This window comes from Leuresthes tenuis, unplaced genomic scaffold (assembly GCF_036924035.1).
Source record: "Leuresthes tenuis unplaced genomic scaffold, fLeuTen1.0.hap1 SCAF_13, whole genome shotgun sequence".
In the NCBI taxonomy this organism is placed as follows: Eukaryota; Metazoa; Chordata; class Actinopteri; order Atheriniformes; family Atherinopsidae; genus Leuresthes; species Leuresthes tenuis.
In genome coordinates, this window is record NW_027325367.1 from 34,290,298 (window position 1) to 34,311,958 (window position 21,661).

The following is a 21,661-nucleotide window of genomic DNA, read 5'->3' on the forward strand; positions in this document are numbered from 1 at the left end:
CGAAGGTGAAAGAAGGCAGTCCTAGAAACCAGTTTTATATGTGCGTCAAATGATAAATTCTGGTCAAAAATAACTCCAAGGTTCCTCACTGTAGAACTAGAAGCCAGGGAAATACCATCTAGAGTAACTATATAACTAGACAATTTCTCCCTGAAGCGCTCAGGTCCAAAGAGAACAACTTCAGTTTTGTCTGAATTTAAAAGCAGACAGTTCTGAGTCATCCAGGTCTTTATGTCTTTAAGACAGGCTTGTAGCCTGACCAACCTGTTGGTTTCATCTGGTTTCATAGATAAGTACAGCTGAGTATCATCAGCATAACAATGGAAATTTATGCCATGCTGTCTGATAATGTTACCTAATGGAAGCATGTATAAAGTAAAAAGAATCAGTCCAAGCACAGAACCCTGAGGAACTCCATGACTTACTCCAACGTGTGAGTAAGATTCTTCATTTACAAGAACAAACTGGAATCTATCAGATAAATATGACTTAAACCAGCCTAATGCAGTTCCTTTAATCCCAATAACATGTTCAAGTCTCTGTAACAGAATGCTGTGATCGATCGTATCAAATGCAGCACTGAGATCCAACAGGACAAGCACAGAAACAAGTCCGCTATCAGAGGCTAAGAGGAGATCATTGGTAACTTTCACCAGTGCTGTTTCTGTGCTATGATGCACTCTGAATCCTGACTGAAACTCTTCAAACAGATTATTTCTATGTAAATGATCACAAAGTTGAACTGCAACTATTTTTTCAAGAACTTTGGACAAAAAAGGGAGATTGGATATAGGTCGATAATTAGCCAACACTTCTGAATCAAGAGTAGGTTTTTTAAGTAAAGGTTTAATTACAGCAACCTTAAAAGTCTGAGGTACATATCCTATCAACAAAGACCGATTGATCAAATCCAATATGGAAGTGTCAATTAAGGGGAAAACCTCCTTGAACAGTCTGGTTGGGATTGGGTCTAACATACAAGTTGATGGTTTAGAAGAGACTATTGCTGTTGTTAGCTCAGAAAGATCAACTGGACAGAAGCTGTCTAAATACAATTCAGGTTCGAAAGATACTTCTAAAGCTCCTCTACTTGATGATACATCAGTGATAATAGTGGGAAGGATTCCATTAATCTTCTCTCTGATAGAAACAATTTTATTGATGAAGAATCTCATGAAATCATCACTGCTGAGAGTTAAAGGAATACATGGCTCAACAGAGCTCGGACTCTTTGTCAGCCTGGCAACAGTGCTGAAAAGAAACCTGGGATTATTCTTATTCTCTTCTATCAATAATGAATAATAAGCAGTTCTAGCTTTACGAAGTGCTTTCTTATACGTTATTAAACTATCTTTCCAGATTAATTGAGACTCTTCTAAATTAGAGGAACGCCACTGTCTCTCCAGCTTTCTTGCAGTCTGCTTTAACGCACGCAGCTGTGAATTATACCAAGGAGCCAACCTCTTCTGACTGATTACCTTCCTTTTCAGAGGGGCAACATTGTCCAGTGTTGTACGCATTGAAGCTATAGTGCTGTCAGCAAGAGAGTCAAGTTCTACTGGAGTAAAATTTAGGTAGCCATCCTGTGTCATATCAGCACATGGCAGTGAAGAAAAGGATGATGAAATCAACTCTTTAAATCTGGTTACAGCATTCTCTGACAGACACCTTCTATATGTAGAATTCTTCTCAGAAACCGTGTAGTCAAGTAATGCAAATTCAAAAGTTATCAAAAAATGGTCAGACAAGACAGGGTTATGAGGGAACACTGTTAACTGTTCACTCTCAATGCCATAAGTCAGCACAAGGTCAAGGGTATGATTAAGGCAGTGAGTAGGTCTGTGAACACTTTGAGAAAATCCAATAGAGTCTAATATAGAATTAAAGTTAATATTTAGGCTGTCATTTTCAACATCTACATGAATATTAAAGTCACCCACTACAATGACTTTATCTGTACTCAGCACTAACTGGGATAAAAACTCTGAGAATTCAGACAGAAACTCAGAATAAGGGCCAGGTGGACGATACACAACAACAAACACAAGAGGTTTTTGTGATTTCCACTTTGGGTGGGAAAAACTGAGAATCAGAGATTCAAAAGAGCTAAAACTAATCTTGGGTCTAGGACTGATTACTAACCCTGATCTGAAGATAGCTGCCACTCCTCCTCCTCTGCCTGTGGTTGGAGGAACGTGAACATTTAAATAGTCAGAGGGAGTTGATTCATTAATGCTAACATGATCCTCCTGCTGCAGCCAGGTTTCTGTAAAACAAAATATATCAATATGATGATCACAAATCAAATCATTCACTAACAGAGACTTCAAAGGGAGAGATCTAATATTCAGCAAACCACATTTAATAGTTTGATGTTTTTGTTCAGTTAAAGTTTTTGTTTTAAATTTTTTTTGCACAAGAGGATTTGCTCCTTTTGTGTTTTTTGATTGAGGGGGGGGGGCAGCATCAGGTGGGAAGCCGCAGAGAAGTGTGTAAGACTACAACTCTGCATCCTGGTCTCAACCCTGGGATGTCATGTTTTTGGATGACTAATAAATTCATCCATATTTCTAGAAATGAGAGCCGCTCCTTCCAAAGTGGGATGGATGCCGTCTCTCCTCATCAGACCAGGTTTTCTCCAGAAAGATTGCCAATTATCTATGTAGCCCACGTTGTTTGCTGGACACCATCTAGACAACCAGCGATTGAATGAGGACATGCGGCTAAACATGGCATCACTGGTCAGATTTGGCAGGGGTCCAGAGAAAACTACGGAGTCCGACATTGTTTTGGCAAAATTACACACCGATGCAACATTAATTTTAGTGACCTCCGATTGGCGTAACCGGGTGTCATTACCGCCGACGTGAATAACTATTTTACCGTATTTCCGCTTATCCTTAGCCAGCAGTTTTAAATAGGATTCTATGTCGCCCGCTCTGACCCCTGGAATGCATTTGACGATGGTCGCTGGTGTCTCTAATGCCACGTTTCTGACTATAGAGCTGCCAATTACCAGGGTTTTGTCCTCAGCGGGTGTGTCGCTGAGTGGGGAAAATCTATTAGAAACGTGGACAGGTTGATGGTGAACCGTGGTTGACTTTAGGACTATGACTCCTCTTCCTGACAGTCACCCAGCCACTCTTAAGTCCCGGCTGCTCGGGATCTGCTCGGGGACAACTAACAGAGCTAGCTACTCTAGGTGGCTCCGCACTGACTAAAGGGGCCTAGCTCGCTATCGGGTGGTTTTCAACAGTGCAGAGCCGAGCTTCCAATTCAGATAACCTTGCCTCCAAAACTACAAAAAGACTACATTTGTTACATGTACCATTACCACTAAAGGAGGCAGAGGAGTAACTAAACATCTGACACACGGAGCAGGTGAAAGCAGGAGATAGAGGAAGAGAACTGGTAGCCATGCTAAGCTAGAGAACCAGACACACCGCTAAAAAGTGAAAAATAAAAACTAAAGATCTGTAAGAGTGAGCGTTAGAATATAACAAGTATGGGATAGAGTTAACTATGCAAGATGTGTAAATTTTAGGGAGAAATAAGGTGATTTGCTATGTCAAGAAGCACACAGTAGAGCTCACTGTGCTAGCTCAAAAGTAACAGCGCTCATTTCACAACACTGGTGGCACCCCCACGTAAAAGACACAATAAAATATCTTGTGCAATATTGTGAAATTTGCAAGCTGTTCAATCTCAAAGCAGGACTAGACAAGTTTCCCAGTACCTGATGCCCCTTGGAAGCAGATAGTAATTGATTGTACTGACATGGGAGCAGTAAACAGGACTGAAGGTAAACGAAATCTTCTAGTATGTGTGGATCCCTTTTCTAGATGGGTAGAAGCCACACCTACTAAAACCGAAAAAGGAAAAGAAGTTATTAAATGGCTTACAAGAGAAATTATTCCAAGATTTGGGGTACCAGAAGTGATAAGATCAGACAATGGTACTCACTCACTTTTCTAATGAAGAACTAAGAGAAGTAGAAAAGATGTTTGGAATTACACATAAGCTCGGTGCAGTCTCTCACCCAGCTTTACAAGGACTAGTGAAAAGAGCAAATAGAACCATCAAAAAGGTCGAACAGAAGTCTGTGCAGACACACAGTTAACCTGGGCTGAAGTTCTACGTATTGTGTTAGCCTAAGATTTACTCCAAATGCCACCATGAATGTTGTCATGTTGTCCCACATGAGGTCATGCCAGGGAGGAAACACCCTGTCCATTTACAACTGCACCAACAGGCTCACCCCTTGTTGTACTACAGTATGGAAACTTGTGTGAATGTGAAACAACTGAATAACACGGTGATGAGTATATCTCAACAGGTTACAGAAATACTCACCAAGGAACAGGACCAGGAAAGTGAACAAACTTAACTGGTCCTCTCCTATATGGACAGGATGCAGAAGCTACAACACATTGTGTAAAGGTATGGTTGACCGAGAATAGACTGAGTAACTGGATCAACAAGGATCACTGTACTCAGGCTCAAGATCCTGCCGAAAGAACATTAACTGAGGTCCGGACTGACTTAGGAACCTCACCTACTGACAAAGACTAGACCACGGGGACTAAAACTCTATCAGAGACTGAACGGACCACTGACTATGAAACCAAAGGAAAACACTACTGTGGAGACTAGACTGTAGAACCACAGTAGCAGAAACAATAAAGGTTACAATAACTAATTTTCACACCTCTCCTGTGTGAAAGTCAGACATTAAAAGCTCAAGTGACAAAGAGCTACAACAATAATCTGGACACACCCTCTCTTCCCACCACTCCACACCAGGTGACTAAAAGATCTCTGAAAAATGGCAACAATCCACTTCAATTGCAATTTATTGAGAAACAATATGTACAATCCAATCTGTGCTCAGTCATGACATGTTGGTCGAAAGAAAAAGAGATGAATGGGATGAATAAAATGTTCTGTGAGAACAGTTTTAATCATGTGTTCTGGTCCATTCGAGAAATTACACGGGAGATGACCCAAGTTGTTTAATCTGGTGCAATCAATCAATCAATCAAACTTTATTTTCATAACACTTTTCATACAAGAAAATGTAACACAAAGTGCTTCACAAGATAGAAGAAAATAAAACAAAACAGTGAAACCCAAGGCCACATACAGACACACACACACACACAAACACACATCTATACGTACACATACACCCACATACATCCACACATACTGGAAGGAAGAAGTAAAGATTAAGTAAAACATAATAAACTGAGGCAGAGCTGCTCTAAGTAAGGTAAAGCACAGAGCTTTGAACTGCACAATTAAAGGTCTAATTCATGTCAAGAAAAAACAAGAAGGATCCTGAACAATTTAGCTAACATTCCAAAACTGCTATGAGCAAAGAAAAATATTACAAAATAATATCAAGAATCTGGGCCCTTAGGTCAAAGCATGCATGCAAATATAACAGTGATCAATAACCAACCAAAGATCTGATGTCTGACAACACAAGCACGATGCTGTGGCACTGCTAAGGAAAAAGTTAGCAGCACAAGGCCACGTGGCTCATCTAAAAAATAAATAAATGAGGAATTAAGACAAATAGAAAAATAGAATAAACCTTTGTCTTTGATTCTAATTTGTATGAAGATATGTTATTATGTCATGTGATGTTATAAGAAACTCTGATGTCACACTGTTGGTACCACATGAAGTGTTTCTAATTTAAATGGAAAAAAAAATAAAAAAAAATAAAAATTAATGCTGATCCTGAACTGTCTGTGGATGGCTCAGCATCACGAAACACAGCCACTGGTAAGAATTAAATAGAATTTAGTATAAAGTAACAAGTGAGAATTAAGCAGATCATGCTGAAATTTTATCAAAAGCACTCTGAGCTGAATTAAGAGGACAGACAATATTTATCCCAAAAAGGTTAATCAGTTACTCATTAAGAAGAAATGGCTTCTTTCTTGATGCTGTGCTGCTCCCAAAATGAAATCTAACCACAAACATTTCTGTCCTGCAGCAGCAACACAGGAGCAGAAACTGCAGTGGAAGAGTTCAGCAGAACTAACATACGGAGGAGACTAAGTCTCATCGGGGGGGTGGAGATACAACAATTAATCATAGTTTACTAACACTTCTCAAGTTTTTCCCAAAATTCTGTGAGTCTTTGTCTTCCTTTTGTCTTTTGTTCTATGTTGTCTTGTGTTTTGTCTTTGTCAAGTTTTTCCACAGAAAAAGTTGATGGTACTGGATTTCACATTAATGCTGTACAGCAGGTTGTGCTGCTCGGTTCTCTCTCCTGCTAACATTCATCCACAGCTTAAATTAACTGCATCTGCAGCAGAACCTCTACAGGACTCACAGCCAAGTGACTGACAAGACGTCAGTCTGAAATTCTGGGAGGCACGATCATCATGCCAAGATAATGGTTGAACAACCACACAACCTTCAACCACTGTCAACAAAATAATCTGAATGCTCTCCTGAATTGTCCCAAAGAAAAAGATTAGTTAGGGAAAACGGGTGATAAAGACCCCTTTGTGGAAGTGAAGTGCTGGTAACCTCTCCTTCCTAGTTAGCTCAGACTGCTGAACTGAGGTTCAGCCAGAAGGACAACCAAACACCAAGCAGTGACAGGATTGGACCACAAGAGACTGAGCTGCACTGCACCACTCTGCACAATGTTATCATAAACTTTTGACTCAAAAGAAATTGTCAGTTTTTACACTACATCTATCATTACTCATCTGTTCTCAACAGGGTCATATCTTCATATTCACATCATGTTTAAATGTCTGTACTGTATTGTTTTGTGTTTTGTGATGTTCCTCTTTGTTTAATGATTTTAAGTAGACCAATTACTAATCATAGCCAATCATAAATATGTCCATTGCCATTGGTGTGAATCGGCTGTTCGGAGCGGTACCTTAGGCACTGAAAGGTAATTAAGTGGTCGGTCGCCAAGGGGGAATGGGGCCATAGGAGAATTTTCCCGGATATCAGCCATCAGGTTTTTCGCTCCTATTCGCTGCGAACAGTGGACGATCCTGATGGTGATGTTAATTGCCTTAAGCACTTTTTGGGTTTCAATATTTTATGAATTGTTGTAGCTTAGTTAATTATTGTTGTGTGTTGTAATGGTACTTATGGGTTAGCAGGTCCTCGACACTGCTCAAACCACATAGTTTTGGGCCAAAATGAACTAAGATTCTACACAGAGATTGGGTTCGGGGCCACACACACACACTAATTTTAAGACATATTGAAACATATATTGATTTATTCCTTGCATACACGTACAGGCGTGATACTTATAGCTTTTAAGAAATGTGCTCATTGCAGAGTTATGATCAGTTGAGTAATGAAGATTGAACTATTCTGGGAAAGAGGTTCTGTTCCCAGCATCATGATAAACACTCCTGATTCAGAAAGGTTTAGCTAACGCATTACAATTATTTTACACATGCATATGCAATGAAAACTTGCTTGCTGCTGATAATCGCAAAGAAGAACAGCTTACACATAACAGCTCACATAATGAAGTTAAATCAAAAGGGGGATAACAAGAATCTCCTGTCTGGTTGTGCTGCACCTCAAGGTAGTTGGCCACTTGCAGTTCGGGGACCTGCTAAGTTGGCTGCCGCTAACAGGTGTGACACAATACAGAATATAACAGTCCTACCTCAATTAGTTGACATGATTAAATCATGTCAAAAGGGGGAGTTGTTATAATTGGCTTTGATCTTAGACATTATAAATTCATATTCTGTATTTTCCTAAATAACCTCTGTTCCTAGCTGGTACTTTTCCACTCTGCTCATACTGCACAACAGATGACCTTAAATGGTCCAAGACCTTAGAAGGACATAAACAACTGGGTCAGACAAAACATCTCTATTAGGGCAGATAGGTCTGGTCCATTAGATCCACGCCTAAAACAGCACTCACACATACACACACATTGTTTATCACATCCAAAGAACACAACAAGGACAGCAGCTGGCCTGAGCATGGCACCCAAAACTGGCCAATTATACTCTGACAAGTGTGAATACTGCAATATACTTTACATGTGACCACTAATAAATACTATTTTAATAAACGATTTCTCCAGCTTGTTCTTGAGCTTCCAATGAAAAAACCGGGCTAACATTATGTTGTATTGCTATTCTGGCACTGTGTCGTCCAGTGTAAAGATTGTTTCAGCCGTTTTACATCTGAAGAGTTCTTGCTTCCAAATGCTATGCCTACTATTTGTTTGCCTCAGGAGTCCTCCTAAACAACAGCCAAGACACTTGAACACCATGCAGACCCACATATTCACTCGAATGATCCCTGGGCCCGCCGAGACTATTGTGCAAGAATCCCTTTAATGGTCAGGATGGCCGAGCGGTCCCCTGGAGGCGTGGGTTCAAATTCCACTTCTGACATTTCACACTTCTCCTGGATTATGGTTTTCACTGGCAAGGCAAACCACTTTTACTCCATGCGTGGCTAGCGCCTTATCATCTAGTTTACAGCAACATTCTTTGTGCCGTCATGTTACTCTGATGTCTTAGGACCGCTCTGAATCGCAGGGCTTGGTGCATGAGAATCCTTTGTCCACAACTCAAGTTATTGTTACATATTAACATTTTGGCATGTACTCAACACCACCGTAAAACCTCCTGTTTTTCTGTCATTTTTGTGGAAAAATCGTCTGAAAACAAAACACTGGTCGTGACAAAAGACCTCGACAGATCGTCCCTGGTATGCAAAGTCATTGTTGGCTTTGGACAAGACAAGAATGAAACCACAGGTTTTCTGTTGTTGGACAAAGTACTTGGAAGTGAGCTTTATGGAAGAGTGGTATGAAGGAGAGGTTAGGGGGAAGTCCTTGTTGGCTTTGGACAAGACAAGAATGAAACAATAAGTTTTCTGTTGTTGGACAAGGTACTTGGAAGTGAGCTTTATGGAAGAGTCTTATGAAGGAGAGGTTAGGGGGAAGATAGAGGTCCCTGCAGGCCAGGCTTCTCGTGGTGGCAATACATTTGGTGCCAAGTGAAATGCCTTCCAAAGTGCTTTGATAAAAGCAAACAAGTGTAAGATAGTTGAATATGAGATGACAGCATGTATTGAAGGCTGGTGTAAGAACTGCTGGTCTTGAGTGATTTGTAAGGGAGGTGACTGTTTGCAAGAGGAAACTTGGCTGATGGTGGGTGAATTAGATTATACTTGGTGGGAGGCATGTGATAAAAGTCCTAGCTCTCCCCGTCGGGGAATCAAACCCCGATCTTCCGCGTGACAAGCGGAGATACTGACCATTATACTAACGAGGAATTTCGATGGGACAGATACAGTCGTCATTTGAAAAGACTACCGTAGCCAAGGAGCGAAATAATAGTTTTGTGTCCCATTTTAGGTGCCTTTTAAAGGAATGTTTTGAATCACGCAAAGCAATTGAGAAGAAACTAGGCATGATCTGCAGCATGCAAGTGGTGAAAAGGGCTCAACAAGAATCTCATTGTACAGGAATGTGTTTCTAACATGCACTGTATATATGACAATAAACGCTTGAATCTTGAATCTTGGTGGCAACACCCAGAAATTCTGCCTTGTGGTAGATGTAGGACACTCCGCATCATCAAAACAATGAAAAGTAGAATGTTTGCTCCAGAAGAAGCAAGACTTTTTTTTTTCCCTTTGCAGTGTTCATAAGTTGTAAATAGATTCTACCTTGGACCCTTATGCAGATTTTTCAACCCCCCGGTACCGTATCATAGGACAACAGGACAGGGCTTTTGACCGAAGCAAACTGGATTCATATCAGGCTATTTGAAGGGGGGCTATTCACATTTAGGCCTAAGATGGGTGAGAATATCAAAACAGTTTTCTAAGTACCACATCAGACTATAATGGTGATAACACACCTATTGAAATTTCAACTTCTGCAGTCTCAGCTATTATGTAAGTAATAGGTGAGAATGCTCAGGAATTTGGAGGTGAGATGGGCATCATCATGCCTCTTGAAATTTCAACTTCTGGAGGCTGATCAGCTATTATGTAAGTAGAGGTGAGAATGCTTAGGAATTTGGAGTTGAGATGGGCATCATCATGCCTCTTGAAATTCCAAATTCTGGAGGCTCATCAGCTATTATGTAAGCAGAGGTGAGAATGCTGATCATTGATGACAGTGCTACTCTTCCTGCTCTTGTTTTCTTCTCCATTTTCCTCGTTGTGGAGTCGTTAGCGGTAACCTACCCGTAGCAGCGACACCTCTGTGACTGAAAAGACTGCAACGACTGTCGCATTGACTCCAGCCACAATATATAGTCGGGACGACCGCGTGAAGTCATCAACACCGCTCGCTCGAGCCATCACGGCAACGACGCTTGGCCTTTAAAGTGTTGCTTTAAGACCGCAGTTTCCCTTGGAGGCGGGGTTCAAATTCCACTTCTGACAATGCAAACTTCTCCAAAAGAATGATTTTCACTGGCAAGGCAACCCAAGTTCACTCCTTGCTTGGCTATGCTATGTTGTATTGCTATTCTGACACTGTGTCGTCCAGTTTAAAGATTGTTGCAGCCGTTTTACATATGAAGAGTTCTTGCTTCCAAATGCTTTTTGATAAAGCTTATAGTTAGGGATGGCTCAGGTAATCCTGAAACATCCCATGTTGCCCAAGCTGCTATAGGCTTAGACTGCTATGGGACATCATCTGTCACACCTTTCCTCACTTTGCTCTCCTTTTCCCCCTTTTTAATTTCTTAAATGATTTTATGTACACGTGACATTATTGGGGTTATTAAACAACTTAAACAACAGCCAAGACACATGAACAGCACGTAGACCCACATATTCACTCGAATGATCCCTGGGCCCGCCAACACTCCTCCCTCCCCTGGAGAAGTGGGTTCAAATCCCAATTCTGACAAAGCAACCTTCTCTAAGAGAATGGTTTTCACTTGCAAGGCAACCCAACTTCACTCCTTGCTTGGCTATGCTATGTTGTATTGCTATTCTGGCACTGTGTCGTCCAGTTTAAAGATTGTTGCAGCCGTTTTACATCTGAAGAGTTCTTGCTTCCAAATGCTATGCCTACTATTTGTTTGCCTCAGGAGTCCTCTTAAACAACAGCCAATACACTTGAACACCATGCAGATCCACATATTCACTCGAATGATCCCTGGGCCCGCCGACACTATTGTGCAAGAATTCCTTTTATGGTCAGGATGGCCGAGCGGTCTAAGGCGCTGCGTTAAGGTCGCAGTCTCCCCTGGAGGCGTGGTTTCAAATCCCACTTCTGACATTTCACACTTCTCCTGGAGAATGGTTTTCACTGGCAAGGCAAACCACATTTACTCCATGCGTGGCTAGCGCTATATCATCTAGTTTACAGCAACATTCTTTGTGCCGTCATGTTACTCTGATGTCTTAGGACCCCTCTGAATCGCAGGGAAGGGGCTTGGTGCATGAGAATCCTTTGTCCACAACTCAAGTTATTGTTACATATTAACATTTTGGCATGTACTCAACACCACCGTAAAACCTCCTGTTTTTCTGTCATTTTTGTGGAAAAATCGTCTGAAAACAAAACACTGGTCGTGACAAAAGACCTCGATAGATCGTCCCTGGTATGCAAAGTCATTGTTGGCTTTGGACAAGACAAGAATGAAACCACAGGATTTCTGTTGTTGGACAAAGTACTTGGAAGTGAGCTTTATGGAAGAGTGGTATGAAGGAGAGGTTAGGGGGGAGTCCTTGTTGGCTTTGGACAAGACAAGAATGAAACAACAGGTCTTCTGTTGTTGGACAAGGTACTTGGAAGTGAGCTTTATGGAAGAGTGGTATGAAGGAGAGGTTAGGGGGAAGATAGTCCCTGCAGGCCAGGCTTCTCGTGGTGGCATTACATTTGGTGCCAAGTGAAATGCCTTCCAAAGTGCTTGCATAAAAGCAAACAAGTGTAAGATAGTTGAACATGAGATGACAGCATGTATTGAAGGCTGGTGTAAGAGCTGCTGGTCTTAGAGCTGCTGGTCTTGAGTGATTTGTAAGGGAGGTGACTGTTTGCAAGAGGGAACTTGGCTGATGGTGGGTGAATTAGATTATACTTGGTGGGAGGCATGTGATAAAAGTCCTAGCTCTCCCCGTCGGGGAATCGAACCCCGATCTTCCGCGTGACAGGCAGAGATACTGACCATTATACTAACGAGGAATTTCGATGGGACAGATACAGTCGTCATTTGAAAAGACTACCGTAGCCAATGAGCGAAATAAGAGTTTTGTGTCCCATTTGAGGTGCCTTTTAAAGGAATGTTTTGAATCACGCAAAGCAATTGAGAAGAAACTAGGCATGATCTGCAGCATGCAAGTGGTGAAAAGGGCTCAACAAGAATCTCATTGTACAGGAATGTGTTTCTAACATGCACTGTATATATGACAATAAACCCTTGAATCTTGGTGGCAACACCCAGAAATTCTGCCTTGTGGTAGATGTAGGACACTCCGCATCATCAAAACAATAAAAAGTAGAATGTTTGCTCCTGAAGAAGCTAGACTTTTTTTTTCCCTCTGCAGTGTTGATAGGTTGTAAATAGATTCTACTTTGGACCCTTATGCAGATTTTTCAAACCCCCGGTACCGTATCATAGGACTACAGGACAGGGCTTTTGACCGAAGCAAACTGGATTCATATCAGGCTATTTGAAGGGGGGCTATTCACATTTAGGCCTAAGATGGGTGAGAATATCAAAACAGTATTCTAAGTACCACATCAGACTATAATGGTGATAACACACCTATTGAAATTTCAACTTCTGCAGTCTCAGCTATTATGTAAGTAATAGGTGAGAATGCTCAGGAATTTGGAGGTGAGATGGGCATCATCATGCCTATTGAAATTTCAACTTCTGGAGGCTGATCAGCTATTATGTAAGTAATGGGTGAGAATGCTTAGGAATTTGGAGGTGAGATGGGCATCATCATGCCTCTTGAAATTCCAAATTCTGGAGGCTCATCAGCTATTATGTAAGCAGAGGTGAGAATGCTGATCATTGATGACAGTGCTACTCTTCCTGCTCTTGACGGGGGCATTGTTTTCTTCTCCATTTTACTCGTTGTGGAGTTATTAGCGGTAACCTTCCCGTAGCAGCGACACCTCTGTGACTGAAAAGACTGCAACGACTGTCGCATTGACTCCAGCCACAATATATAGTCGGGACGACAGCGTGAAGTCATCAACACCGCTCGCTCGAGCCATCACGGCAACGTTGCTTGGCCTTTAAAGTGCTGCTTTAAGACCGCAGTTTCCCTTGGAGGCGGGGTTCAAATTCCACTTCTGACAATGCAAACTTCTCCAAAAGAATGATTTTCACTGGCAAGGCAACCAAACTTCACTCCTTGCTTGGCTATGCTATGTTGTATTGCTATTCTGGCACTGTGTCGTCCAGTTTAAAGATTGTTGCAGCCGTTTTACATATGAAGAGTTCTTGCTTCCAAATGCTTTTTGATAAAGCTTATAGTTAGGGATGGCTCAGGTAATCCTGAAACATCCCATGTTGCCCAAGCTGCTATAGGCTTAGACTGCTGTGGGACATCATCTGTCACACCTTTCCTCACTTTGCTCTCCTTTTCCCCCTTTTTAATTTCTTAAATGATTTTATGTACACGTGACATTATTGGGGTTATTAAACAACTTAAACAACAGCCAAGACACATGAACAGCACGTAGACCCACATATTCACTCGAATGATCCCTGGGCCCGCCAACACTCCTCCCTCCCCTGGAGGCGTGTGTTCAAATCCCAATTCTGACAAAGCAACCTTCTCCAAGAGAATGGTTTTCACTTGCAAGGCAACCCAACTTCACTCCTTGCTTGGCTATGCTATGTTGTATTGCTATTCTGGCACTGTGTCGTCCAGTTTAAAGATTGTTGCAGCCGTTTTACATCTGAAGAGTTCTTGCTTCCAAATGCTATGCCTACTATTTGTTTGCCTCAGGAGTTCTCTTAAACAACAGCCAATACACTTGAACAGCACGTAGACCCACATAGTCACTTGAAAATCCCTGGGCCCGCCGACACTCCTCCCCCCCTGGAGGCGTGGGTTCAAATCCCACTTCTGACAAAGCAACCTTCTCCAAGAGAATGATTTTCAATGGCAAGGCAACCAAACTTCACTCCTTGCTTGGCTATGCTATGTTGTATTGCTATTCTGGCACTGTGTCGTCCAGTTTAAAGATTGTTGCAGCCGTTTTACATCTGAAGAGTTCTTGCTTCCAAATGCTTTTTGATAAAGCTTATAGTTAGGGATGGCTCAGGTAATCCTGAAACATCCCATGTTGCCCGAGCTGCTATAGGCTTAGACTGCTGTGGGACATAATCTGTCACACCTTTCCTCACTTTGCTCTCCTTTTCCCCCTTTTTAATTTCTTAAATGATTTTATGTACACGTGACATTATTGTGGTTATTAAACAACTTAAACAACAGCCAAGACACATGAACAGCACGTAGACCCACATATTCACTCGAATGATCCCTGGGCCCGCCAACACTCCTCCCTCCCCTGGAGGCGTGGGTTCAAATCCCAATTCTGACAAAGCAACCTTCTCCAAGAGAATGGTTTTCACTGGCAAGGCAACCCAACTTCACTCCTTGCTTGGCTATGCTATGTTGTATTGCTATTCTGGCACTGTGTCGTCCAGTTTAAAGATTGTTGCAGCCGTTTTACATCTGAAGAGTTCTTGCTTCCAAATGCCATGCCTACTATTTGTTTGCCTCAGGAGTCCTCTTAAACAACAGCCAAGACACTTGAATACCATGCAGATCCACATATTCACTCGAATGATCCCTGGGCCCGCCGACACTATTGTGCAAGAATTCCTTTTATGGTCAGGATGGCCGAGCGGTCTAAGGCGCTGCGTTAAGGTCGCAGTCTCCCCTGGAGGCGTGGGTTCAAATCCCACTTCTGACAAAGCAACCTTCTCCAAGAGAATGATTTTCAATGGCAAGGCAACCAAACTTCACTCCTTGCTTGGCTATGCTATGTTGTATTGCTATTCTGGCACTGTGTCGTCCAGTTTAAAGATTATTGCAGCCGTTTTACATCTGAAGAGTTCTTGCTTCCAAATGCTTTTTGATAAAGCTTATAGTTAGGGATGGCTCAGGTAATCCTGAAACATCCCATGTTGCCCAAGCTGCTATAGGCTTAGACTGCTGTGGGACCTCATCTGTCACACCTTTCCTCACTTTGCTCTCTTTTTCCCCCTGTTTAATTTTTCAAATGATTTTATGTACACGTGACATTATTGTGGTTATTAAACAACTTAAACAACAGCCAAGACCCATGAACACCACGTAGACCCACATATTCACTCCAATGATCCCTGGGCCCGCCGACAATAAGTGCAAGTCTTTTTTTTGCGGTCAGGATGGCCGAGCGGTCTAAGGCGCTGCGTTCAGGTCGCAGTCTCCCCTGGAGGCGTGGGTTCAAATCCCACTTCTGACAAAGCAACCTTCTCCAAGAGAATGGTTTTCACTGGCAAAGGCAACCCAACTTCACTCCTTGCTTGGCTAGCGCTATATCATCTAGTTTACAGCAACATTCTTTGTGCCGTCATGTTACTCTGAAGTCTTATGACCGCTCTGAATCGCAGGGAAGGGGCTTTGTGCATGAGAATCCTTTGTCCACAACTCAAGTTATTGTTACATATTAACATTTTGGCATGTACTCAACACCACCGTAAAACCTCCTGTTTTTCAGTCATTTTTGTGGAAAAATCGTCTGAAAACAAAACACTGGTCGTGACAAAAGACCTCGACAGATCGTCCCTGGTATGCAAAGTCATTATTGGCTTTGGACAAGACAAGAATGAAACCACAGGATTTCTGTTGTTGGACAAAGTACTTGGAAGTGAGCTTTATGGAAGAGTGGTATGAAGGAGAGGTTAGGGGGAAGTCCTTGTTGGCTTTGGACAAGACAAGAATGAAACAACAGGTCTTCTGTTGTTGGACAAGGTACTTGGAAGTGAGCTTTATGGAAGAGTCTTATGAAGGAGAGGTTAGGGGGAAGATAGAGGTCCCTGCAGGCCAGGCTTCTCGTGGTGGCAATACATGTGGTGCCAAGTGAAATGCCTTCCAAAGTGCTTTGATAAAAGCAAACAAGTGTAAGATAGTTGAATATGAGATGACAGCATGTATTGAAGGCTGGTGTAAGAGCTGCTGGTCTTGAGTGATTTGTAAGGGAGGTGACTGTTTGCAAGAGGGAACTTGGCTGATGGTGGGTGAATTAGATTATACTTGGTGGGAGGCATGTGATAAAAGTCCTAGCTCTCCCCGTCGGGGAATCGAACCCCGATCTTCCGCGTGACAGGCGGAGATACTGACCATTATACTAACGAGGAATTTCGATGGGACAGATACAGTCGTCATTTGAAAAGACTACCGTAGCCAATGAGCGAAATAAGAGTTTTGTGTCCCATTTGAGGTGCCTTTTAAAGGAATGTTTTGAATCACGCAAAGCAATTGAGAAGAAACTAGGCATGATCTTCAGCATGCAAGTGGTGAAAAGGGCTCAACAAGAATCTCATTGTACAGGAATGTGTTTCTAACATGCACTGTATATATGACAATAAACGCTTGAATCTTGAATCTTGGTGGCAACACCCAGAAATTCTGCCTTGTGGTAGATGTAGGACACTCCGCATCATCAAAACAATAAAAAGTAGAATGTTTGCTCCAGAAGAAGCTAGACTTTTTTTTTTCCCTTTGCAGTGTTGATAAGTTGTAAATAGATTCTACTTTGGACACTTATGCAGATTTTTCAAACCCCCGGTACCGTATCATAGGACAACAGGACAGGGCTTTTGACCGAAGCAAACTGGATTCATATCAGGCTATTTGAAGGGGGGCTATTCACATTTAGGCCTAAGATGGGTGAGAATATCAAAACAGTATTCTAAGTACCACATCAGACTATAATGGTGATAACACACCTATTGAAATTTCAACTTCTGCAGTCTCAGCTATTATGTAAGTAATGGGTGAGAATGCTCAGCAATTTGGAGGTGAGATGGGCATCATCATGCCTATTGAAATTTCAACTTCTGGAGGCTGATCAGCTATTATGTAAGTAATGGGTGAGAATGCTTAGGAATTTGGAGGTGAGATGGGCATCATCATGCCTCTTGAAATTTCAAATTCTGGAGGCTCATCAGCTATTATGTAAGCAGAGGTGAGAATGCTGATCATTGATGACAGTGCTACTCTTCCTGCTCTTGTTTTCTTCTCCATTTTCCTCGTTGTGGAGTCGTTAGCGGTAACCTTCCCGTAGCAGCGACATCTCTGTGACTGAAAAGACTGCAACGACTGGCGCATCGACTCCAGCCACAATATATGGTCGGAACGAAAGCGTGAAGTCATCAACAACGCTCGCTCGAGCCATCACGGCAACGACGCTTGGCCTTTAAAGTGCTGCGTTAAGACTGCAGTTTCCCTTGGAGGCGGGGTTCAAATTCCACTTCTGACATTGCAAACTTCTCTACCAGAATTATTTTTACTGGCAAGGCAACCCAAGTTCACTCCTTGCTTGGCTATGCTACGTTGTATTGCTAAACTGGCACTGTATCGTCTAGTTTAAAGATTATTGCGGCCATTTTACATCTGAAGAGTTCTTGCTTCCAAATGCTTTTTGATAAAGCTTATAGTTAGGGATGGCTCAGGTAATCCTGAAACATCCCATGTTGCCCAAGCTGCTATAGGCTTAGACTGCTGGGGGACCTCATCTGTCACACCTTTCCTCACTTTGCTCTCTTTTTCCCCCTGTTTAATTTTTCAAATGATTTTATGTACACGTGACATTATTGTGGTTATTAAACAACTTAAACAACAGCCAAGACCCATGAACACCACGTAGACCCACATATTCACTCCAATGATCCCTGGGCCCGCCGACAATAAGTGCAAGTCTTTTTTTTGCGGTCAGGATGGCCGAGCGGTCTAAGGCGCTGCGTTCAGGTCGCAGTCTCCCCTGGAGGCGTGGGTTCAAATCCCACTTCTGACAAAGCAACCTTCTCCAAGAGAATGGTTTTCACTGGCAAAGGCAACCCAACTTCACTCCTTGCTTGGCTAGCGCTATATCATCTAGTTTACAGCAACATTCTTTGTGCCGTCATGTTACTCTGAAGTCTTATGACCGCTCTGAATCGCAGGGAAGGGGCTTTGTGCATGAGAATCCTTTGTCCACAACTCAAGTTATTGTTACATATTAACATTTTGGCATGTACTCAACACCACCGTAAAACCTCCTGTTTTTCAGTCATTTTTGTGGAAAAATCGTCTGAAAACAAAACACTGGTCGTGACAAAAGACCTCGACAGATCGTCCCTGGTATGCAAAGTCATTGTTGGCTTTGGACAAGACAAGAATGAAACCACAGGATTTCTGTTGTTGGACAAAGTACTTGGAAGTGAGCTTTATGGAAGAGTGGTATGAAGGAGAGGTTAGGGGGAAGTCCTTGTTGGCTTTGGACAAGACAAGAATGAAACAACAGGTCTTCTGTTGTTGGACAAGGTACTTGGAAGTGAGCTTTATGGAAGAGTCTTATGAAGGAGAGGTTAGGGGGAAGATAGAGGTCCCTGCAGGCCAGGCTTCTCGTGGTGGCAATACATGTGGTGCCAAGTGAAATGCCTTCCAAAGTGCTTTGATAAAAGCAAACAAGTGTAAGATAGTTGAATATGAGATGACAGCATGTATTGAAGGCTGGTGTAAGAGCTGCTGGTCTTGAGTGATTTGTAAGGGAGGTGACTGTTTGCAAGAGGGAACTTGGCTGATGGTGGGTGAATTAGATTATACTTGGTGGGAGGCATGTGATAAAAGTCCTAGCTCTCCCCGTCAGGGAATCGAACCCCGATCTTCCGCGTGACAGGCGGAGATACTGACCATTATACTAACGAGGAATTTCGATGGGACAGATACAGTCGTCATTTGAAAAGACTACCGTAGCCAATGAGCAAAATAAGAGTTTTGTGTCCCATTTGAGGTGCCTTTTAAAGGAATGTTTTGAATCACGCAAAGCAATTGAGAAGAAACTAGGCATGATCTTCAGCATGCAAGTGGTGAAAAGGGCTCAACAAGAATCTCATTGTACAGGAATGTGTTTCTAACATGCACTGTATATATGACAATAAACGCTTGAATCTTGAATCTTGGTGGCAACACCCAGAAATTCTGCCTTGTGGTAGATGTAGGACACTCCGCATCATCAAAACAATAAAAAGTAGAATGTTTGCTCCAGAAGAAGCTAGACTTTTTTTTTTCCCTTTGCAGTGTTGATAAGTTGTAAATAGATTCTACTTTGGACACTTATGCAGATTTTTCAAACCCCCGGTACCGTATCATAGGACAACAGGACAGGGCTTTTGACCGAAGCAAACTGGATTCATATCAGGCTATTTGAAGGGGGGCTATTCACATTTAGGCCTAAGATGGGTGAGAATATCAAAACAGTATTCTAAGTACCACATCAGACTATAATGGTGATAACACACCTATTGAAATTTCAACTTCTGCAGTCTCAGCTATTATGTAAGTAATGGGTGAGAATGCTCAGCAATTTGGAGGTGAGATGGGCATCATCATGCCTATTGAAATTTCAACTTCTGGAGGCTGATCAGCTATTATGTAAGTAATGGGTGAGAATGCTTAGGAATTTGGAGGTGAGATGGGCATCATCATGCCTCTTGAAATTTCAAATTCTGGAGGCTCATCAGCTATTATGTAAGCAGAGGTGAGAATGCTGATCATTGATGACAGTGCTACTCTTCCTGCTCTTGTTTTCTTCTCCATTTTCCTCGTTGTGGAGTCGTTAGCGGTAACCTTCCCGTAGCAGCGACACCTCTGTGACTGAAAAGACTGCAACGACTGGCGCATCGACTCCAGCCACAATATATGGTCGGAACGAAAGCGTGAAGTCATCAACAACGCTCGCTCGAGCCATCACGGCAACGACGCTTGGCCTTTAAAGTGCTGCGTTAAGACTGCAGTTTCCCTTGGAGGCGGGGTTCAAATTCCACTTCTGACATTGCAAACTTCTCTACCAGAATTATTTTTACTGGCAAGGCAACCCAAGTTCACTCCTTGCTTGGCTATGCTACGTTGTATTGCTAAACTGGCACTGTATCGTCTAGTTTAAAGATTATTGCGGCCATTTTACATCTGAAGAGTTCTTGCTTCCAAATGCTTTTTGATAAAGCTTATAGTTAGGGATGGCTCAGGTAATCCTGAAACATCCCATGTTGCCCAAGCTGCTATAGGCTTAGACTGCTGGGGGACCTCATCTGTCACACCTTTCCTCACTTTGCTCTCTTTTTCCCCCTGTTTAATTTTTCAAATGATTTTATGTACACGTGACATTATTGTGGTTATTAAACAACTTAAACAACAGCCAAGACCCATGAACACCACGTAGACCCACATATTCACTCCAATGATCCCTGGGCCCGCCGACAATAAGTGCAAGTCTTTTTTTTGCGGTCAGGATGGCCGAGCGGTCTAAGGCGCTGCGTTCAGGTCGCAGTCTCCCCTGGAGGCGTGGGTTCAAATCCCACTTCTGACAAAGCAACCTTCTCCAAGAGAATGGTTTTCACTGGCAAAGGCAACCCAACTTCACTCCTTGCTTGGCTAGCGCTATATCATCTAGTTTACAGCAACATTCTTTGTGCCGTCATGTTACTCTGAAGTCTTATGACCGCTCTGAATCGCAGGGAAGGGGCTTTGTGCATGAGAATCCTTTGTCCACAACTCAAGTTATTGTTACATATTAACATTTTGGCATGTACTCAACACCACCGTAAAACCTCCTGTTTTTCAGTCATTTTTGTGGAAAAATCGTCTGAAAACAAAACACTGGTCGTGACAAAAGACCTCGACAGATCGTCCCTGGTATGCAAAGTCATTGTTGGCTTTGGACAAGACAAGAATGAAACCACAGGATTTCTGTTGTTGGACAAAGTACTTGGAAGTGAGCTTTATGGAAGAGTGGTATGAAGGAGAGGTTAGGGGGAAGTCCTTGTTGGCTTTGGACAAGACAAGAATGAAACAACAGGTCTTCTGTTGTTGGACAAGGTACTTGGAAGTGAGCTTTATGGAAGAGTCTTATGAAGGAGAGGTTAGGGGGAAGATAGAGGTCCCTGCAGGCCAGGCTTCTCGTGGTGGCAATACATGTGGTGCCAAGTGAAATGCCTTCCAAAGTGCTTTGATAAAAGCAAACAAGTGTAAGATAGTTGAATATGAGATGACAGCATGTATTGAAGGCTGGTGTAAGAGCTGCTGGTCTTGAGTGATTTGTAAGGGAGGTGACTGTTTGCAAGAGGGAACTTGGCTGATGGTGGGTGAATTAGATTATACTTGGTGGGAGGCATGTGATAAAAGTCCTAGCTCTCCCCGTCAGGGAATCGAACCCCGATCTTCCGCGTGACAGGCGGAGATACTGACCATTATACTAACGAGGAATTTCGATGGGACAGATACAGTCGTCATTTGAAAAGACTACCGTAGCCAATGAGCAAAATAAGAGTTTTGTGTCCCATTTGAGGTGCCTTTTAAAGGAATGTTTTGAATCACGCAAAGCAATTGAGAAGAAACTAGGCATGATCTTCAGCATGCAAGTGGTGAAAAGGGCTCAACAAGAATCTCATTG

The 21,661-nt window shown here is 42.5% G+C and overlaps 6 non-coding genes across 6 annotated transcripts; 5 read left to right on the plus strand and 1 right to left on the minus strand.

Moving 5' to 3' along the window:
• The first annotated feature begins 11,192 nt into the window (after nucleotides 1-11,192).
• On the plus strand, nucleotides 11,193-11,275 carry trnal-aag (transfer RNA leucine (anticodon AAG)). Its single transcript has one exon. It is a non-coding gene; the product is annotated as a tRNA-Leu (tRNA).
• A 3,580-nt stretch (nucleotides 11,276-14,855) lies between these two features.
• Nucleotides 14,856-14,938, plus strand: trnal-aag (transfer RNA leucine (anticodon AAG)). Its single transcript has one exon. It is a non-coding gene; the product is annotated as a tRNA-Leu (tRNA).
• A 451-nt stretch (nucleotides 14,939-15,389) lies between these two features.
• trnal-cag (transfer RNA leucine (anticodon CAG)) lies at nucleotides 15,390-15,472 on the plus strand. Its single transcript has one exon. It is a non-coding gene; the product is annotated as a tRNA-Leu (tRNA).
• An 823-nt stretch (nucleotides 15,473-16,295) lies between these two features.
• trnad-guc (transfer RNA aspartic acid (anticodon GUC)) lies at nucleotides 16,296-16,367 on the minus strand. Its single transcript has one exon. It is a non-coding gene; the product is annotated as a tRNA-Asp (tRNA).
• Nucleotides 16,368-17,942: 1,575 nt separating this feature from the next.
• Nucleotides 17,943-18,025, plus strand: trnal-cag (transfer RNA leucine (anticodon CAG)). The gene has a single exon. It is a non-coding gene; the product is annotated as a tRNA-Leu (tRNA).
• Nucleotides 18,026-20,495: 2,470 nt separating this feature from the next.
• trnal-cag (transfer RNA leucine (anticodon CAG)) lies at nucleotides 20,496-20,578 on the plus strand. The gene has a single exon. It is a non-coding gene; the product is annotated as a tRNA-Leu (tRNA).
• Nucleotides 20,579-21,661: the final 1,083 nt, after the last annotated feature.